Raw genomic sequence first — 21,050 nt, forward strand, 5'->3', positions numbered from 1 at the left:
CCCTCAATCAAACGTACTTATCAGAAAAAGAAATCACACAGATGTTTTTGTAACAAGCAGAACCCAAATTAGTCATTCATGATTTCTGCTGATCATATTAGAATCACCTCGACTTAAAAAATAATGCACACACACTCAAAATATCACTGTCTTTTTTCCATATAAGCAATATTTAAACGTGAAACAAGCTTGGAAGGAGAATAAAAGCGTTTAGCTGCAGAAGATTCTTTATCACAAACCATTTCCTCTGAGTGAGTAGTCCTGCTGGCGTCCCTAGGATATACCAACTTAACATCCCTTCTCTGCTGGTTACCTGATACGATGCATGAGGAAAAAGTGTGCATGACAGAGCTTCATGTAGACACTCAACCCAAAGGAAATGCGAGCATCCAGCAGCCTCTGATTCAACAAAGAGAGATGCTAGGTCACCATTCTACTGTAGAGGGATACACTGGCTGATTCAGAAACTTCATGCTCAACACAGGAAAAAGAAGCAAGTCAGCACCAAGTAAGCAAGGCTTCCCCTAAATTAATCATTCTCTTTTTAAATTTAAATTTAAATTTGCATATATTTGAGTCACAACCCAATGACAATAACATGAGTTTCAGAGCCTTTGGGATCTTTAGAAGAAAGATGCATTATAAATATGACTGCTAACAAAGCGAAGCATGAGGACATTAGGGCAATTGAAAGCATCTCTGGGTTCAGAAGTTATTCCTTTCCATATGATCGTGTCAACCTCTGCAACCAGGGTGATATTCCGTCTTCATGCTCCTCTAGTCTTTTGTGGGAAAGGAGGAGGAGGAATCAGAAGAGGAGGGATAAAGACCAGGAGGGAAATGAGAACACGGAAGAGAAATTAATGTCCTTTGCATTCACAAAAATAAAGGATTTTTTGGTAATGTATGTTTATATTCCATATTTAGATATACACTTATGCCCATTTTTAAGATTTGTATTGGATAAAATATGACTCCAAGTGTAGCCCATCTGCAAACAAACTACAGAAGCTGCTCAAGGCGGTGGTTAAGAAGTCTGGCTTTGGAATTAGGTACTCCTAAGTGGCTTCAAACAGAACCTCTAACACTTCCTAGACATGTGAATTTAGACATGTTATTTAAACCTTAAAATGCTCAATTTCCTCATTTGCTTAGCAGAAATAATAGTATCCATCATATTGGATTTCACTAAAGGTCAGATGAGATCATGTTTATGAAGAGATTAGCCCAGATCCTGACATTTGGTAAGTATCAATAAACGATAGTCATTCTTACTGCTATTTAAACTATAGGAGTATTGACTCTGACTTCAGATAAATAAGATTAGCAAAATTCTACACACGCAGAAACAGATTATTCTGTTTTTCTTTCCTTTTGCTTTTCTAACTCATCGAAGTCAACTTCTGGAAACCAGAATGGCCTGCAAAGTACCAGCTAGTGGTTGCAATTACTTCCTTTATTGTTATTATTTATAGGACTGGCAGCTTCACATTTGCATGGCTAATAGACCTTTCAAAGTACAGTGACATTTGGGTTGGCTTGAATGCTCAAAACCTTGCAAGTTTCTATAATGAGCCCAAGATATTCAGAAACCATAAACTCTAAAGAGCATCAGCAAGGGCTGTGGCCAAGACCCCCGACCCCTGCTGTGGAGACCTTGGACTAATACTAATACTAATACTAGCCCTCCCTATTCTAAGAGCTTCACATCTGTTAACTCATTTTATCCTCAAAGCCATCCCATGAGGTACTATTTTTATTCCCATTTTATGGGTAAGGAAACGGAGGCACAGAGAGATTAATTTGTTCGAGATTACACAACTAACAATGGAGCAGTGAGTATTCAAACATAGATAGCATTAAACACTATGTCCCCAGATGTGTTTTTGTCTATAAGCACTGGTGAAAGTTCTAAATGTTAAGCAAAACTTGGATTTACTATACTGCATTTTTAAAAACCTACTGTTAAACTGTGACTTGCTAGCAATAATACGCTAATGTTGGGAGGGAAAACTGTTTTTCTACCAACAGATCTAGTGACTGGGGCCTGCAAATTAACGGACAGATTAACAGGAGAAAAGACAAGGTTTATTTACACATGCACATGGGAGTTGCTTAGCAATGAGTAAGGTGTATATATACCAACTTAACAAAAGGGGAGCGGATTAGGGCTTCAGTAGGAGAGTATGGAACTTTCTGCTTAGGTTTCTGATGCTTATGGGAATGGGCAGTCTGTTTCCATGCTACTGAATTCTCAGGGAACTCCTCTGAGGGAGGTTAATAACAGATACACTTTCAGGAGGCTTTGTTTTAGTCAGATCAGGGGAAGTTCTGGCAAGATTTCTCTTTGCAGCTTCTGTGGCTCAAACATTTTCACTTTATTTTATTTTATTTTAAGATTTTATTTATTTAGGAACACAAACAGGGGCAGAGGGAGAGGGAGAAGCAGGCTTCCCGCGGAGCAGGGAGCCCGACACGCAGGACCCCGGGATCATGACCTGAGCCGAAGGCAGACGCTTAACTGACTGAGCCACCCAGGTGCCCCAAACATTTTCACTTTAAAATAATCTTTATGCCAAGAGGCCCAGCTGGCTTAGTCAGTAGAGCATGCAACTCGATCTCAGGGTTGTGAGTTCAAGCCCCACATTGGATGTAAAGATTACTTAAAATAAAATCTTAAAAAAATAAAATAATCTTGATACCAACTCTAGAGGTCCAAGTGGGTCCACACTCCAAGACAGTCATCTCTCAGGTGGGGAACAGGATAGCACAAATAGATTGCATTCAAAATTAATTCAGATTAGCTTTAAATAATCTGCATCAGTAATTAGTTCCTCATTACTATGTTTGAAAGTCTGCTGTGGCTCTAGCATTCTCTCTATAAGCTATATAGAGGAACATAATGTGTGTTAATGTTTGGCCCATAGGAGGTATCAGATAAATATTTATTGAATGAATAAAAGAATCACTGTAAATATTAAATTGTCTTAGGCTGATCTAAATACGTAGTAGGTTTCCGTACACTTATTGCCATCACTTACTTGAAATACTGTTTTATTTATGAAGGAATATAACAAATACGGGGTGGACTACCACTTGAAGCTTATAAAGTAACTTTGGGGAAAAATTCATGTTCTCATACATTGAATAGGAGATCAGGACCAGCCAAACACCCCTAGCTTAAAGCTCACTGGCATGATCAGTGACAAACTCCCACAGACAGGTTGTCTCTGTCAATCCTCAACCAAACTGTAGAGCAGATAAGCTCCACCAAATCAGGCCCATTCATGGATCCTGTTTTCCTCAGACCCTCTCCCCAAATCGTTCTCTTCTACCTCCCCTGACATGTATTCAGCAAACAGCAAGAGCTGAAACTGGTACCTCCCCCAGGAGCATGTATTTCCACAGTCCTCAAAGACCACCTAGGAGAAAGAAGCGTCACCGGAAGTACTTTATTCATTCTTCCATCAACTCAACAAACAGTTGCTAAGCACAGACCGTCATCCAAGTGCTAGGGAATAAAAAATTACTGCCTGCCCTCATGGAGTGCACATTCTAAGGGGCATTGCAGCTAATCTTCAGTCACCTGAGAAGCACTTCAAAGCAACAATCAAAAGAAACATCAAAGTGTCCTGAAACAATTAAAAACGATGACTCCACAGAGCTCCTATACAAGAATGGGGAACGTGGGCTTTGGAAGCCGACCAAGCTGGGTTCAAATCCGACCACCGCCTGCTGTGTGACTGTCACAGGCAAGCTGCTGGCTTTCTCATCAGTGAAAACACGGTACTACTGCTTTAGCACACAGTTCTCGAAAATATTAGATGAAATAACATATATATATATTTTTTTGGGGGGGGGGTCCTCAATTTTAGCCTCCTGAGGTTGAATTATAGTCTGTGCCCCTATTCTGAATAAAAATGACAATTTAAAATTGTAGTGTGACTGACCGTTTATATTTATTATAATTTTTGTCAGAATGCCTAATCCCATATTTTGAAGTCTCCTGCAGCCTCGGAAAACGGCGGTCATTTTCATTCATTTGATTCACTGGCAAAGATTAATTGAGCACTTAACATGGGCACTAGATACGAGGATTAAGTAAAACAGAAAGAGTACCCATCCTCATGGGCTTATTCTTTAATTTGTGGCAAGGACAATAAACAAGCAAACAGTGAAATAAACTGATAATTACAAATGGTAACTTGGTCATCAAGTTCAAAAACAGCTCCTCCTCATCTGCCCGTTCATCCTTTCTGCTTGACAAGAAGCAGAAGAGCTTCCTATGGGGCCTTCCTCTATTAACATCTCCCCTCCTTTTTCTCAAACCTGTCCAATTCTACTTAATCCTTCCCCGCAACATAAACACACACCCATGACACCATCTGGGGATCATATGTCGCTTTCTGATGGAAGCTTCATTTTCTCCTTCTGTTTTGCCCTTCTGTGTCTTAGACCCTGTTCTGCCCACTGCAGGTAAGGCTACAGCCAGCCTCGAAATGACCTCCATCACTGCTGCCCCCGCCTCCACCCCCACCACTCTGAAAGTTGCCAGGTGACCTCTCAATGTTCAAATCTACCATTCCTGGTCTTCTGCTGCACTTGATTCTGTGGGACATTCCCTCACATTCAAAATTCCTCCTTTGACTTCAGTGACCTTGTGCTCTTCTGACCTTGACCTTTCTCTGTCTCGCTGACTCCTTTTTTTTTTTTTCTCATCTTGCCTCTTCATTTTTTAGGATTCTTTCCTTGATCCATTTCTCTGCTCCTTTATATATATTCTCCTAAGAAATTGGCTTCTATGCTTAGGGTTTCACTTCATTTAACCTGTCTTTATTATGCTGGTCCCTCCACTGTGATGACCCATCCCCAAACCTTCCTCCTCAACACTATTCTAGTCAAACCTAGCTCAAGGATGGTCTCCTCCAGAAAAGTTCTTTTGGAAGGTTCCGTCTGCATTATAAGCCTTTCAACCCAAACCCTGTAATATTCAGGGCATTTCTTAGTCTCTTCCATCTTAAAAACCAGCAACAAACACATTCCTTTGACCTTATATCCCCCTCCGGCTACAGCCCCACTTCTCTGCTCCTTATCATAACCAAGGTGACCTTTGTACCAGTTTCCCCAGGACATGCTTATTTTACTCCTGTTGTCCTGGTGTATTGTCTGGTTTACCATTTGTTCCAGATTTTTTCATTTTTCAAAACGAGGCAATATTACTGATAGTTGCTTCAAAATAAGTTGGAAAGGGTGTGATAGAGCTCTCACTTTGTATTTCAAGTATCTGCCTCGGTTGCAGCTCCTAGTGTGTGAGCCTCATGCACAGACAATAATTGCACTTTAACACTTGGTTAAATCTGAAAGACCGCAGTGGTAATGTGTCCCTTTTACCCTGACCCTTTTGTGATACAATGTAACTACCACCTTGCTTCAGGGGCAACATGCTGTTGGCTGGCTGGTCAAAGAGTTCAGACAGGAGCAGATGGGGAGAATTAACTCCTTCTGGACCAAGGAGGGGCTGCTTCCTTGCCAGGCCTGAGGCACCAGCCAGTGGACCTGTTGCCCACGTCATGAACTACAAGTAGCACAAGGTCACCAGGTCCCCAGATGGTGTCAGTGAGAAATCATAATTCAGATACAAGAGAACTATATAAAGGAATACAGCCTGAGTATCCTACCTTAGAGCATATAAATCAGTTTTAAATTACTTCTTTATTGTTTGGGTGTTTAATAAAGCATTTCTATCTTTCAATAAACTCTTCTGGTAGCAATGAACTCAACAAATAAAAATGCACGTTCAAAATTAGGTTCAGAATTTCCATTTCTCAGAAAACAGTTGGTGACGTGCGTTTGTTGCCATTAACACAGAATGTTAAATGCACAAAATATTTGTTGACATTAGTATCCACCATGGGGGCCAAAACCAGAAGACTCATGTATGTTGAAAAAACATCAACATCTATTGCAAAACTTAATAGTTTAAAAGGACTATGCCCGAAGATAGTCATTTCACATGTGCAGCTACAGATGTGTGTACATTTCGTTCTATGAGGCATGACTTTTCATTTAGACCAAATGACTGTTCTTATAAATTCGTTTTCCCCATTTTTATTCCAGGCTTTCTTTTACATTAACATTGCATTAACAGAAGACTTTTGTAAACATTAAAAAACGCCTGTTTTACGTCAGTAATATTCGATATTCCAAATAAAAAAATCAATGAAGTTAATTCCAATAATCATTTGGTTATTTAATTTGTTTCATGGAATATAATAACGTTTTTGGAAGTTCATTCTGAAAATGCTGGAATATTTCACATCATGGTACACATTATTATGAATCCACCAAAGTTCAAGACGGAAGATAAAATTTTTGTGTGTGTGGTACTAATAAAAAAGCAAATGTGGTAGAACACAGTGTCATGATTCAACACAGTATTACTACTAAATGAAGGAATTTTGGAGCAGATATGTTCTAGGAATTGGTTCTGGTGTTCCCATAGCTCATAACTGCATGCAAAAGCTTATGGTAATGTACTGACCATAATAAAAATATATTTTTATATTTACACAAAGTAACTGGACTTCTAAATATTGAACACAAAGATTATTTCAGTATAGCAGTAAATTCTTTCTCACCTTAATGGCTGACATCAATTAGAGTTTAGAAGTGTCTTTCTAAGGGACGCCTGGGTGGCTCGGTCAGCTGAGTGTCCAACTCTTGGTTTCAACTCAGGTCCTGATCTCAGGGTCATGGAATCAACCCCTCATTGGGAGCTCAGCAGGTAATCTGCTTGGGATTCTCTCTCTCTCTCTCCTTCTGTCCCTCCCACCACTTGTGCCTTCTCACTCTTACTCTCTCTCTATATAAAATAAATAAATAAATCTTTAAAAAAAAGAAGTGTCTTTTTGAAATATTACTTTGTAAATCAACCAAAGCACCCTGCAATGGTACTGTGCTTTCCGTAAACAAGTCCTCTAAATTTTGGTTGTATTTTGTTTAGAATCAGCTGGAAGTCTTTAATCAAAGCAGCCAATACATGGAGCATTAAAAAAACCTTCAAATTGCAATGATTGGAAATAAAGCTTACAGATATGAAGGCATTGAAATTGACCCTTACAAAAGCAAAAAGGAACTGAATACATTAAGTGATAAGGGCACACTCTTTATCCAAGATTTGATTGTAAGATTCCATGATTGTATGTATGTATGTATGTATGTATTTTATTAATTTTTTTTTAAGTAGGCTCCACACTGGGGAGTATCTCCAACACAGGGCTTGAACTCAGGACAAGACCTGAGCCGAGATCAAGAGTCAGACAATTAACCAACTGAGCCACCTGGGCACCCCCATGATTGTATTTTTGCATCTCTTCACTTGTGGGGAGCTTATTTTGATAGAGCTTTTGTTATTGAAAAAAGTGCATATTTTATATAGAAGTAAGAAGGAAGTTGAGAAAGAATATTATTTTATAGCATCAAAATTTGCATAGTAATCAAAAGAATTATAAATGGAGATGAGTGTATTAGAGAGCTTTGTCTTAAAAAAATATTTGAGAAGATCATTTGAATGAAGGAAAAAAGACAATAACTGTACAAAAAAAGAGCTCAAATATTATCTCTTGCCAAAAAGAAAAAAATGGGAGAATTGAGGATGTCCTCAATTAAAAGGATTTGCTCTGAGCTTACCACATATCCCAGCGCTAGTAAAGAGAGGATATTCTTTTTTTTTTTTTTTAAGAGAGGATATTCTTCATTTTAAATATTCTGTTTTACAAAGAAGAGTAAATAAGGTGTCATAATTTCAAATTTTAAATCATAAAATTTAACACTAAAGAAGATTGCAGGCAGTTTTATGAAAAAAATTCCAGGTAATAAGGCCACATTGGAAGAAGTACACTTTTTATAAAAATAGAGAATTTTTTTTGAAAATGGCTTTTGAAAAAAACTTTTACAAATCCACCAGGTTTATTTATTTATTTATTTATTTATTTATTTATTAAGATTTTATTTATATATTTGAGAGAGAAAGAGTGAGAGAGAGCATGAGAGGGGAGAGGGTCAGAGGGAGAAGCAGACTCCCCACTGAGCAGGGAACCCAATGTGGGACTCGATCCTGGGACTCCAGGATCATGACCTGAGCTGAAGGCAGTCGCTTAACCAACTGAACCACACAAGGTGCCCTCCACCAGGTTTATTAAAACCAATTTCCCAACAAATAATTATTTCAAAAGTTATGTAATTTTATTCATCAAACTGTATACCTGAAAGGATAAATTATATAGTATATAAATTATACTTCAATAACCTGAGTTTTTAATTCTGTAATTTTATTTATTCTTAACATGCACCCCTCCCCCCAAATTTACTCTCAAAATTGTCCTGGCTTGGATAGTAAATTATATGTCTACTTGTTCATAACAAAAATTTTAACAGAGATTTTACCTAAACCTACTGTCTCCATTTCCCCATATCTCATTTTCTCTTCAACACTTCAGTTGGACTTTCAACTCCATCACTCCACTAAAGCCACTTTTTTCAAGACACTACAGTTGTGCGTTTTGCCAAGTTGGTGGTGGTGTCATTTTACTCAGCCTTTCTCCAGTATTCAACACCGTTGGCCAATTCCTCCTTCAAAATTTGTCTTCTGTTGGCTTCCACAACACCATGGGATTCTGGTTTACCTCTCATCCACTGCCCACTCTTTCCTACTCTCTTTTGCCCAATCCTCTTCTTGGACTATAAATATTGAGATGAACCAAAACTCTGTCCTTCTCTTTTGCCATTCTTTCCTTAGGTGACCACATCCTGTCCCATTGCATAAAATACCATCTATATTTGGATGACTAGCAAATATATATCTGATCTAGATCTTTCCCCTGAGTGCCATAATTGCCTATCTGCCTATTGTACCTTTCCAATAAAGCCTGCCCTGTGCCTTTCTAGTGCAATAATAATAAAACCAAGCACAAAATTATTGACTATAAGACCCTATATGACCTGGCCCCTCTCTTACCTCTCTGATCTCATCCCATATCTTTACCTGTCTCCCCTTTACTCTGGTTGTTCCATCCATACCGGCCTTCCTTCCTTTCCTTGAGCCTGCCATGTTCATTTCTAGCACAGGACTTTCACACATGTTATTCACTCTTACTGGAACTCTTCAAGGGCTGGTTCCTTCCCATGATCCAAATCGCAGCTCAGTATCTCCTCCTTGAAAGGCCTTCTCCAACCATTCTATGTAAAGTAGCCTGCCCACCTCTCATCCAGCCACAGTTCCTCTTGCAGTGGGTTGAGTCATGACACCCCCAAAATTATGTCCAAGTCTGTGAAGTTGACCTTATTTGGGAGGGGAGGGAGTGCTTTGCAAATGTAATTAAATTAAGGATCCTGAGATGAGATCATCTTAGACTCAGAGTGGTCCCTAAATCCAGTGACAGGTGCAGTTGTAAGAAGAGAAGACACAGAGACACAGAGAGAAAAAGGCAATGGGAAAACAGAGGCAGAAGTGGTAATGGTGTTCCTACAAGCCAAGGAATGCCAAGGGTTGCCAGCGACCATCAGAGGCTTCTAAGAGAAGCATGAACCACATTTTCCCTCAGAACCTCCAGAACGATCCAACCCTGCCAACACCTTGAGCTTAGATTCCTGGCCTCTAAAACTGTGAAGGAATAAATTTGTGTTGTTTTTAAGGCTCCCAGTGTATGGTAATTTGTTACAGCAGCCCTACAAAACTAACCTACCTCTCTAACATAACCCTGCTTTTCTCCTTTCAGAGCATTTCTCAATACTGGATGTCATCCGTTTAATTATTTGTGTGCTAGTGTATATTCTGTCCCCCGCCCCCCCACATATAGACTCCACAAGGAAGCTTATTTGTCATATTTATGCCTAACTATGTTACCTCTGCCTAACTTGGACGAGTATCTACATGTAGTAAAAATTCAATTAATATTTGTCAGCTGAATGAATGCTGTTTTAACACTTACATCCTATGGAAACAATTTACAGGTCTTTCTCGCTGATTTCACTTAAGGTCTTTGTTAAATGGAAGCTGCGTCTTTATTCACTTTACCTCCCACCACAACCAATTAATATAAGGCCCTCAGTGGTCTGTATGTATTAAGTATGTTTGGGGCATCTAACGTATCCTAGGCAAGCTTCTAAACACAGCCATCTCATTTTCTTCTTAGAATAGTACCTCAGTATACATATACATATTAATATCTCCATTCTATAAACGAGGAAAGTGAAGCTAAGAACAGTGAAGGAAATTGGTTAGATCACCTAGTTAATAAGGGATGGAGTCAGGATTTAAATCCAAGACTCTCTGATTTCAAACCACCAAGTCTGTTCAACTGATCTAGCCTCCTTAGCAATAAAAATCTCTGTGCAAGATAAAATTAAATATTACAAATAAATTAAGATTTTAAAGATTTTAAAGAGAGATTGTTCCTCCTCTGTCCTAAAACAAAGAAATCATTTCCAAGATCATTGGAGAACACTCCCATTAGATCACATCTGTCACATACAGTTCAGAAGAGCAGATTCATCAATAAAAGAACACAAACTTCTGGGAGTCTGAAGAGGTTGCGAGCTCAGTAGGTTTCAGAGCTCAGTGTGCAGAAGATCATGGGGGTGGTCTTGGGAGCATGTGGTCAAAAATGCAGATTCCTGGACTCCACTCACAGACACTCCGATTCAGTAGATTGGCCGAAGCCTAGAAATCTGTTTTCTTAACAATCCATGGCAAGTGCACGATTGCAGGTTGCCGTTAAAGTTTGAGGAACCACCTTTGAGGATCTGTGAGAGCAGCACCAAAAAGAAAAGGGGGTACAGCAAGAGAAGGAGCCAAAGTCAACCTCTCCTGGCTCCCCAGCTGTGCCACAGGCCGGTCTCAGCGAGGAGGCATAATTAGTGTGGGTAAAGGGATTTCGTATCTTTGGGTGGAAATTCATCTGAGCATGCCAAATATCAATATTGTGTTTCATCTAAGATTCTCTGTTCGCTTTCTCCTGCCACACCTTTCAAACTGTGGTGATGAGAACAATAACAAGTCTGTGCTATTTGGTTCCATCAGAGCTAGTATTTATATATCTCCTAAAAAAAAAAAAAACAACACATATTCATTGTTATGCAAATTGAAATTGATTAGCATGATGTGACCGGAAAAACAATGGTAGATATTTACTCTTTAGCCTTTCTCCACGATTGTCTTTTTTAAAAATTTTAACCTCAAAAATACACCTTATGTGGCAAGTTTCTGCTAAGCAGCTTTACAGTGCCTCGCATTCTGATCTAACTCTCAACATGAAATTCCATAAGAGTTACAGGTGGAAATTGCAAACATTTTCATTATCTTGGTATCTCCATTTTATTAGCCAGCAAGGGAAATCAGAAAAGGAAAATATGAAGCTTGCCTCTGAATCTGGGGCAATCCCTTTATTTATCCAAGAGAAGCAGTAAAGCCAAGTAGAAGGGGAGCTAGATAAAGAATCTCACCCTGGTTAAGCCTCTGGCTGCTGTTTGGCCTCATTAACCACTTGCACTCTCTGGGCCTCTTGTGAATAAAATGGCAGCATTGGATCAGATGAATGCTAACGTCCTCTCCCAAACTAATACTGATAGGTCGGTGTGATGGCATTGCTCCTTAAAGAAGGAGTTCAACACAACAGTGAAATAGAAGTGCAGCCAATACTTGATTATCTCTTCTAAGAGAATGAAGCATCTCTGCAAATCATCCAAAAGCCGTGTTTGTCTGACTACAATCGGCAGATCTAATACAAAAGGTTCTGAGAACCTGCTCCATCTTTCCATCAGTCAAAGCATAAGACTGACCTGAGCTCTGCCGCCTTGGTTTGCTTTTTACAGCTCATACCTAATCAGGAGGGAAGGGGTGTGTCATGAGGGCAGAGAAATAAGTGGGTATTTTGTTTTGGAAATTCTGTCCTGTTAGCCGAATGGAACATAAAGAGAGAGCCTCAAGCCTCTTTCTAATTTTCCACCGAATTACAATTGACTAACAGATAATCAACCAATAAATGGATAAGTACAGTATTTATGGGGCAGCTACAAAGAACTGAACTAAACACCATAAAGAATTCCAGTACTATACAGGGTCCCCCAGCTTCACGGAATTTATAATCTATTTGCTAAGGGAAAACACTAACACACCTAAGACAGACAAAGAAAAATTGTTAATAAATACGGCTCAGTACAAACATTTCTAGATAGAGAAAAGGAACTAATCTACATAAAAAAGAATCTACCTCTACAATCCACACAGTGAACTGAGATAAAAAATGGGAATAAAACCTCCAAATGGGGTACACTGTGTGTCCAGCTCCTTCTCCATGCTCACACTGCCTGAAAGCTAGATCAAGCGAACCATTGCTAGGAAGACAATATAATGCTATTCAAGATTAAATTTCAGAGGCAGCTCAGAAGAACGGTTTAAAAATCTGATTTCCAAGTTCCCAAGGGGAGTCCACTTTTTAAGAAGAGTCCTTTAACATGTTTTTGAAATCTTTTGTAATCTCTAAAGAAATATTTTTAAATTGGACTGGACAAAGAACAGAGATTCTTAATGGCAGCTTTGCATTGTGCCTGAAAATTAGTTAGGAAAATGGACAAATCCTATGGGTTTTGTCTTCTTAGAGATTTTTTTTTTTCCATAAACAAATGAGAAGGTCCTTATAATGGAAAACTAGTTCCAAGATATACAACTTAAGAGAAATATGGGAAAGGAATTATTTTTTTCCAAAATACTTTCCTTCCTTCTCATTCTAAATGGTTATTGCGGTGTTTTTTTTTTTTTTCCCTGATAGAACAATAGACTCTTATTTCCACAAAATAAATGGTGTAAGCAATCAAAAAATACTTCTTTAATGGAAGACAGATAAAAAAGAAAGAGAAAAAACCCACTGCCTAACAAAAACAAAGAATATCTCCAGCATTATAGTTGATATTCAAATGCAAGAAAATAAAACGAGCTTTTAACATAATGATTTTACTGTTTAGAGAGCCCCATCCCATTTTCACATGTGCCAAACCGCTGAGAGGTATTGGAGGATGTGTGAGGAAAATCAGAGAACAAGTACTTCTTAGCATCCCAGCCAGGCTGTGCCACAGGCACAGAAGATTATGAAATAAAAAGTTGTTTCTCAAGTGGGAAGGTGTGTCTGTTTTTCCCTTGAATACCAAGACTTCTTCTTCTTCTTTTTTTTTTTAAGATTTTATTTATTTATTTGACAGAGACACAGCGAGAGAGGGAACACAAGCAGGGGGAGTGGGAGAGGGAGAAGCAGGCTTCCCGCGGAGCAGGGAGCCCGATGCGGGGCTCGATCCCAGGACCCCGGGATCATGACCTGAGCCGAAGGCAGACACCCAACGACTGAGCCACCCAGGCGCCCCGAATACCAAGACTTCTATTTGTTTTCCGCTGGATGATCAAAATGTCTAATAGCAGATCCAGCTTCGGGTAAAACTGTGAAGTAATAGGTAATAGTCGTATTTAGTGAGCGCCTACTTTACGCCAAGTGCTTCACACGGTACACAGTTGAGTCTTCACAATGGCTCTCTAAGGGAAGATACTACAATCTTACAGATTTAGAAACTGAGCCTCACAATGCTTTAATTATAATTAATTCTCCATGGTCACACAACTTATCAATGGAGCTAAGATTTGAATTTAGTTATTTCCGGCTCTTCCTTCATCTAACCCCCCTTCCTCGCCCCCACCATCTCTCCGGTGAAGGGGCCCAGAACATTCCACTGCAAAATATGCTAGTTTGGGGCGCCTGGGTGGCTCAGTTGGTTAAGCGACTGCCTTCGGCTCAGGTCATGATCCTGGAGTCCCGGGATCGAGTCCCACATCGGGCTCCCTGCTCAGCAGGGAGTCTGCTTCTCCCTCTGACACTCTTCCCTCTCATGCTCTCTGTCTCTCATTCTCTCTCTCGCAAATAAAAAAAAAAAAAAAATGCCAGTATGACATCTTGGTCTTAGGAGCTGAAGGCACTTGAGAAATAGCAGATACTGGAAGGACTCTCTGACCTCTCCCTTTCTACCTAAAAGCAGGTAAGGAGATTTCCCAAGAGAAGGATGCACTTCCTATGCCAGGAAAAGAACATTCTTAACCCTGAAGACTGGGAGTTGATGCCAACACAGCCTTGTACAAACAAATACTGAAATAAGTCCCATCTTCCATTAGTTTCCCCCACATATTTCTTAGTCTCTGTTCCACAATCTATTGCTCTGAGCCCAAGCCCCTTTGTCTTGTCACATCCACACAGTGTATCATTCTTGGTTTAAAAACCTATATAAGGAATGCCTGGGTGGCTCAGTCAGTTAAGCGGCCGACTCTTGGTTTTGGCTCAGGTCATGATCTCAGGGCTATGAGATGGAGCCCCACATCGGGCTTTGTGCTCAGCACAGTCTGCTTCAGATTCTCTCTTCCTCTCCCTCCAGCTCATGCTCTCTCTCTCTTTTTCTCAAGTAAATAAGTAAAATCTTAAAAAAAAAAAAAAAAGGTATATAAGCTTCGGGGCCTAAAGGGTCCTTTGGGTCTTCATTTCCCTTTTGAAGACTCTTATGTGTACACAAAAATACTAAATAAAATGTATATGTTTTTCCCCTGTTAATCTGTTTTATGTCAGCTTAATTCTTAGGCCACAGAACATAAGAGGTAAAAGGAAGTTTTTCCCACCCTACACCATTTACCCAGAGTTCTCATACTTATCCAGGGTCTTCCTGTCATGGAGGAAATAAAAACAATTCTCACAATTTGTTAATGATTTAATGTGTTATCTGTCCAAGAATCATACTGGAGAGAATAATATTTAAACTTGGGTCTCCAGTGGCAACATTTCAAAGCATCTGGAAGGAAAGGACTTTTTTAAGGCTGAGGTGAAACTTGGTCACACCTTTCAAACCACCCCACATGGGGCCATTGTGTTGCACAACTCCAGGGTCAGGTGCCTGGGAATCTAAGAGAATGGAAGCCCGTGGAGTTGTGTAGGGCACCGCTGACATGGCTGTGTGGTCGTGGGGGACCAGACCCCATGTAATTATCAACTGCTAGCAACTAAAGTGGCCATATTGATCATTTTAGGCAACATCTGCTTATTTTTCAGAAGAGAAAATTGAACCCTAAGAGGTTACATAACTGCTCTATTTATATCAGAGTTGGAATTATAGGTATGGGAGAAGGAAGATGGCAGGGGCAGGGGGAGAGGGGTAACCAAGGCATGAAAGAGACAAGTTTGTTAGACTTTCAATTGGGTCTTATAGTTGATGCTTGAAAAAAAAAAAAATTTTTTTTTAAAAACCAATTATGTATATTTGCTCCATATGTTAACATTTTCAGTTGTATTTCACACCACCATGATGATGATACAGTGCACAAAAGAGACAAAGCTCACAACAGCGACTGTGGTAAAGACATCTTAAAGGTGTCCCCTCATCCAGCAGACCTACCACTGTAGTGAATGTGAGAAAGCATTCAGTGATGGCCCCAGTCTTGAACTTCATCAGCAGGTACACTCACGAAAGAAGTACCCCCCCTTACAGTGCACATGAGAAGGACACTGGTTATAGCTCAGCTGTTCCCGTTCAACAAAGTGTTTACATAGGAAAGAAACGCTATTGGTGTCATGAGTGTGGGAAGGGTTTCAGCCAGAGCTCAAACCTGCAAACTCACCAGAGAGTCCACACAGGGGAGAAGCCCTATTCGTGCCTTGAGTGTGGTAAGAGCTTTAATCAGACCTCACATTTTTTTGCCCATTTGCCTATCCACACAGGAGAGAAAACCTACAGATGTGAAAGTTGTGGGAAGGGCTTCAGTCGTGGCACTGATCTGAATACTCATTGCAGAGTTCACACTGGAGAGAAACCATACACATGTGGAGATTGTGGTAAATGCATTAGTTGTAGCTCAAATCATACCCATCAAAGAGTCCAAACTGAAGAGAAACCATACAAGTGTGATGAGCGTGGGAAGGGCTTCAGTTTGAGCTTCAATCTTCACATCAACTGCCCCTACCTCCACTTTGCAACTAATTTGGCAACTCAAAGGTTAAGGATTGACCCTTATAGGTGAAATTAAGTTTATCTCGAAGACTGGAGCAGAATGGCAATCCAGTTACAAGTTTTCCTTCTCAGAAAAAGGTCATGGATATGACAACCCCAAACTTGCCAACTCTAATATCAGTCTTCCAAGCTTCATGGGTCCAATATTCCTCTAGATAAGAAGGTATTTGTAACTTTTAGAAGGAAAGTAAACAGTGTGGAAATTGTGCTCAGTCTTCTAATTGCAAAGTGCTAGCTAGAATTTTGCTGTAGTGGCTTTCAAACTGTGACTGCTTGGTTTGCAAGGAAGAGACTCAAGAGTTCTAGAAAACATTTGATTTGCTGATTACCAGATGACAGAGCTCAGGACTGGAGAGGCTAAATCACCAGGGGAGCCAACATGATTGAAAAGGAGTTGGGGGCTAGCTGTCCTGCTTGCTTATTGTCAATTTCTTGGGCTCCTCCACCCTAATCATGACCTAGCTCCAAGGTTTACCTTCAAAATAGGGTCCACTGTTTTAGAAAAAGTCTTTTGAATATCAAGTTACATGAAAAGTTTTGTAGCTCCCAAAAGCTACAGAAATCTCCCTGAGAGAAGTTTCAGCATTGGGGATTTTTCTTTTTTTTAAGATTTTATTTATTTATTTGACAAAAAGAGAGAGAGCACAAGCAGGGAGAGTGGCAGGCAGAGGGAGAGGGAGAAGCAGGCTCTCCACTGAGCAGGGAGCCTGATGTGGGGCTCCATCCCAGGACCCTGGGATCATAATCTGAGCCGAAGGCAGACGCTTAACCGACTGAGCCACCCAGGCTCCCCAGCGCTGGGGATTTAGCAGACTGCTCAGGATAGCAATCACAGTCATAATTGCTTTGAATACCCACCTAAAAACTGCTGTGCAACACATGGACAATTGAGGCACAGGCACTTTGTTAAAACAATGGTATTTTGTTAAAAGAATGAAATAGATGCTGGTATGAGCTCTACTCCGTGCGAAGCTTGAGAGCTGAAGCTGAGGAATCTAGATTTATTGAGAATCTTTTTTTAAAAACAAGAATTTGGATTTCGATTTTAAAGCATTATTTTTCTGGGAGGCCATTGGGTAAGATTTTCTCCTCTACAGCAGAGTTGTGGAAGGTACATGTTACTAATTGGGAGTCTAGAATCACCTTTAATCCTCTTTGCTATGCTTCCTTTATGGGATGTCAATACCAACTTTCTTGCTGAAAGACAAAAAGGCAAGAATAAACAAGATTTTAGAAAGATATAAAAATGTTTTATCTCCCAGTCTTAAAAAGTGGCATATAGAAGCTTGCATGTTCTACTCAGGCATTTCTCAATAATGGGTCACAATTCCCTGGGGGTTGGAGAAAGTTTCCAAGAGTGTGTTCAAACTGAAGGGGTTTTCTGAAAGCTTCCATCTTTGTCCTGGGTGCCAGCACTGCCTGGAGTGCCATTAAGAAGGGGGCCCCAGGGGGCACCTGGGTGGTTCAGGTGGTTAAGCATCCAGCTCTTGATTTCAGCGCAGGTCATGATCTCAGGGTCATGAGATCTTAAGATTCTCTCTCTCCCTCTTCCTCTGCCCTTCCCCCACTCCCCACACTGTCTCTCGCAAAAAAAAAAAAAAAAAATTAAATTAAAAAAAAAAAAGAAGGGGGGCACCTGGTTTGCTTGGTTGGAGGAACATGCAACTCTTTTTTTTTTTTTAAAGATTTTATTTATTTATTTATTTGCGAGAGAGAACGAGAGACAGAGAGCACGAGAGGGAGGAGGGTCAGAGGGAGAAGCAGACCCCCCGCGGAGCAGGGAGCCCGATGCGGGACTCGATCCCGGGACTCCAGGATCATGACCTGAGCCGAAGGCAGTCGCTTAACCGACTGAGCCACCCAGGCGCCCTGGAACATGCAACTCTTGATCTCAGGGTCATGAGTTCGAGCCCCACACTGGGTATAGAGATTACTAAAAAATAAAAATAACAATAATATAAAGAGTGGGAAGATGGGGTGCCAGTGAAAAGTCTGTATGTGCTCAAGCAGGAAGGGGAATTACAAGAATGGAGAAATATTCCACCCTTCCACACATCTCCACACTCCATTGCCACAAAACGGTTGTGTTGAGAAAAGGCAGATGTTTGATTACCACGGTAGCCTGACTTTAGCCTGGTGTTTTAAATCTATGTTGATGGGGTGGGCAGAGCTGACAGAATCTATGAGGTCAGAAATGTTTGCCTGAACTAGAAAGAAATTTGAGGTAATCTCATGAAGTCTCACTCCAACACACTTTCCCAGCACCAAAGATAACAGAGGTTTAATTGCACCAATGGCCTCTCCCCCTGGACGGACACTCCTACAAAATAAGACCCCATCTTAGAAAGTAGAAAGCGCCAAATCTGTGACATGGCTCATCTCTTAAAAGGAAACAAAATTTCCAGAGATGATGCAGTTTGTTGAATTATTGGAAGATTTCAAACTCTTCACATAAGGAGAGTTGATAATAACTGATGTCCAATTTGAATATAGTGCCCAACTATTAGACAGTCCCTTCCTATAATTTTGCAATTGAACCTATCCTCCTTTCAATTTTTCTGCAGAATAGATCTCTCTAGTTAACTTTTTTCAATTCAACAGTCAATTCAACTGACCATATATGTCAGGTACATAGGGACATATGGTCCCTGCCACAGAAGGGGAACTGAAGTTGTAAACAAATATATTATAATATGTGTGAAAAGTGTTATGAGAAAAAGAAATATAGGATGCTAGAGGTGAGATGGGGACAGAACTATTGAGTCAATTTTTTCAACCAGTTTTCTAAATAAAATTCCTTTCCTTAAAGAATTCTCTTTTAGCTATTTGATACCAGTTACTAGTGGAATTCCTGACTGGGATCCTAATTTCCTACATAAACCCTCCCTCTAAACATCTAGATTCAGTACATCGTTCAGTCATTCAACAATCACTTGAGCACCTACTATGTGTGCAGATAATTCATCTTTTGATTTCTAGAACATGAACCAATGATGGCTTAATGAGTCTCACACTATCCAGAAAATTGCAGTCCTTGAGCAGAAATATCTGAGTCTTTTGCTTGTTATTCTTTGCTCAGCTCTCTGGAAAGAATTTGACAAGTGTCCGGGTGAGACATCTAAAACAAAAATAAAAACCCACGTTACCGATCCAGGGAAATTTTTACATCAGCATATCAAATTATATCCAAATAGCCAATATGAAAATTACTATCCAGATTTCATAGCTTAATCAAACAATAACAAGAAAAAAAAGTTCCTTCAAAATATGATCTAGGTAAGATAACCAACAATGTTTATCTTCCCCTGAGCTATTGTGATGATTAATAAGATAATGTTCACAAAGGACTTTGAAGGAGTAATGCAATGTACTTTGAAGCGTTATCATTTTGTTATTAATGAGTTTTGATTCTGACAGCTGCCAATCGCAGTGCGGCCACAGTAAACCTTTGCTCATCCCCACCAAGGAGAATATGGTACAAGGGAGCGGATAGCGTATGGGCCAGATAATACTTGCCCCAGGAGAAAAGCCAAATCCTGCGAGAGGCAGAAGCTGTAGATGAGGCAACTAGAAAACAATCAGGAGGGACAGGTGCTGTTAGGTTGGGACCACAGCTAGTACAGAAAGAAACACTCCAAATGCACATAGAAAAGATTTAAAGAGATAACCCAGAGTCGCCCACACCAACCCAAAGTTAATCGTGTGGCATTCATTTGTTTCTCATACCCTGATTCCAAATATTAAGCACCTCCAAATACCAGGCAAAGTGTTTAGTGCTGGGGATATGAAAACAAATAAAAGAACCTCTGTTTTCAAAAGGCTTACTCCTTACTTAGGGTGGAGAAGGGAAGGAGGTAGAAAAGCATATACACAAATACTTAATATTGAAGAGTTGTAGGGACTTTGAAAGAAATATGAAATGCACGTGGGGGGGCAGATAAAGAGGCAGAAGGGTTGGGCGCCTGGGTGGCTCAGTTGGTTAAGCGACTGCCTTCGGCTCAGGTCATGATCCTGGAGTCCTGGGATCGAGTCCCACATCGGGCTCCCTGCTCAGCAGGGAGTCTGCTTCTCCCTCTGACCCTCCTCCCTCTCATGCTCTCTGTCTCTCATTCTCTCTCTCTCAAATAAATAAATAAAATCTTAAAAAAAAAAAAAGAGGCAGAAGGGCTCTGTTTTCAGAGAAAGGACGTCCCTGGAGAAATGAAAGAAAGAAGGATAGGGCAGGGAAAAGCATTTTTGGCAGAGGGAACATCATCAGTAACATAGACCTCCACTGAACAGCACCCCGTTAGAGATGTACCAGTGACCACGGCAGACGCAGTGACCCTGGATACCAGTAAAAGTGTAAGGGGCCCACAACGAAAGGTAAGCTTGGTCAGAAAATAAGGACCAGTTCTAGAAATTAAGATTTATCCTAAAGGCACTGAGAGCCCTTTCAAGTTTTTTTTTTAAGCATGTAAGTAACGGTCATCTTTGTGGTTTTGAAAGATATCTCTGAAATCAACATGAAATTTGGATTGGAGAGAGGTCTGGAGTGGAAGGCCTGTTAGGAATCTGCCATAATTATCCTTGTGAAGGACTCCAAGGGACAGAGGACAAGGAACAAAGGAGGAAATATCAGACTTGGATCCTGCCAAAAGTAGAGATGGAGACAGGGAAGTATCATGAAAGTCATTCCCAGGTTCATGACTTGGGTGGCAGAGTCAGTAGCCGAGAAGAAAATGGGAGAAGGGAAAAGCAAGTGGGGCAGAAAGTTTCCACTTTTCCTCTCATGTGTTCCTGATCTTGATGACTGGCCTCACCACTCATCCTGTCCCCAAGATACCTGTGCACCTCAATTACTCATATAGCAGGAAGAGAAGAAACACCAGACGTGAACGGGGCTCCCAGAAATCATTCTCGCTCCTAATTCTCTCCTGGGTTTATTGCCTGCTAATGCTACCCTGGAATACGCATTCAAAGGG

The 21,050-nt window shown here is 40.4% G+C and overlaps 1 long non-coding RNA gene across 1 annotated transcript in view; it reads right to left on the reverse strand.

Annotated features, from left to right (window-relative positions):
* The window catches only part of LOC110587716, a 68,474-nt gene extending 51,205 nt beyond the window's left edge, over positions 1-17,269 (reverse strand). The window contains exon 1 of the long non-coding RNA XR_002480771.1: positions 17,230-17,269. This is a non-coding gene — a long non-coding RNA (uncharacterized LOC110587716). The remainder of the gene's footprint in view (positions 1-17,229) is intronic.
* Between the last annotated feature and the right edge of the window lie 3,781 nt (positions 17,270-21,050).

This window comes from Neomonachus schauinslandi, chromosome 3, assembly GCF_002201575.2.
Source record: "Neomonachus schauinslandi chromosome 3, ASM220157v2, whole genome shotgun sequence".
In the NCBI taxonomy this organism is placed as follows: Eukaryota; Metazoa; Chordata; class Mammalia; order Carnivora; family Phocidae; genus Neomonachus; species Neomonachus schauinslandi.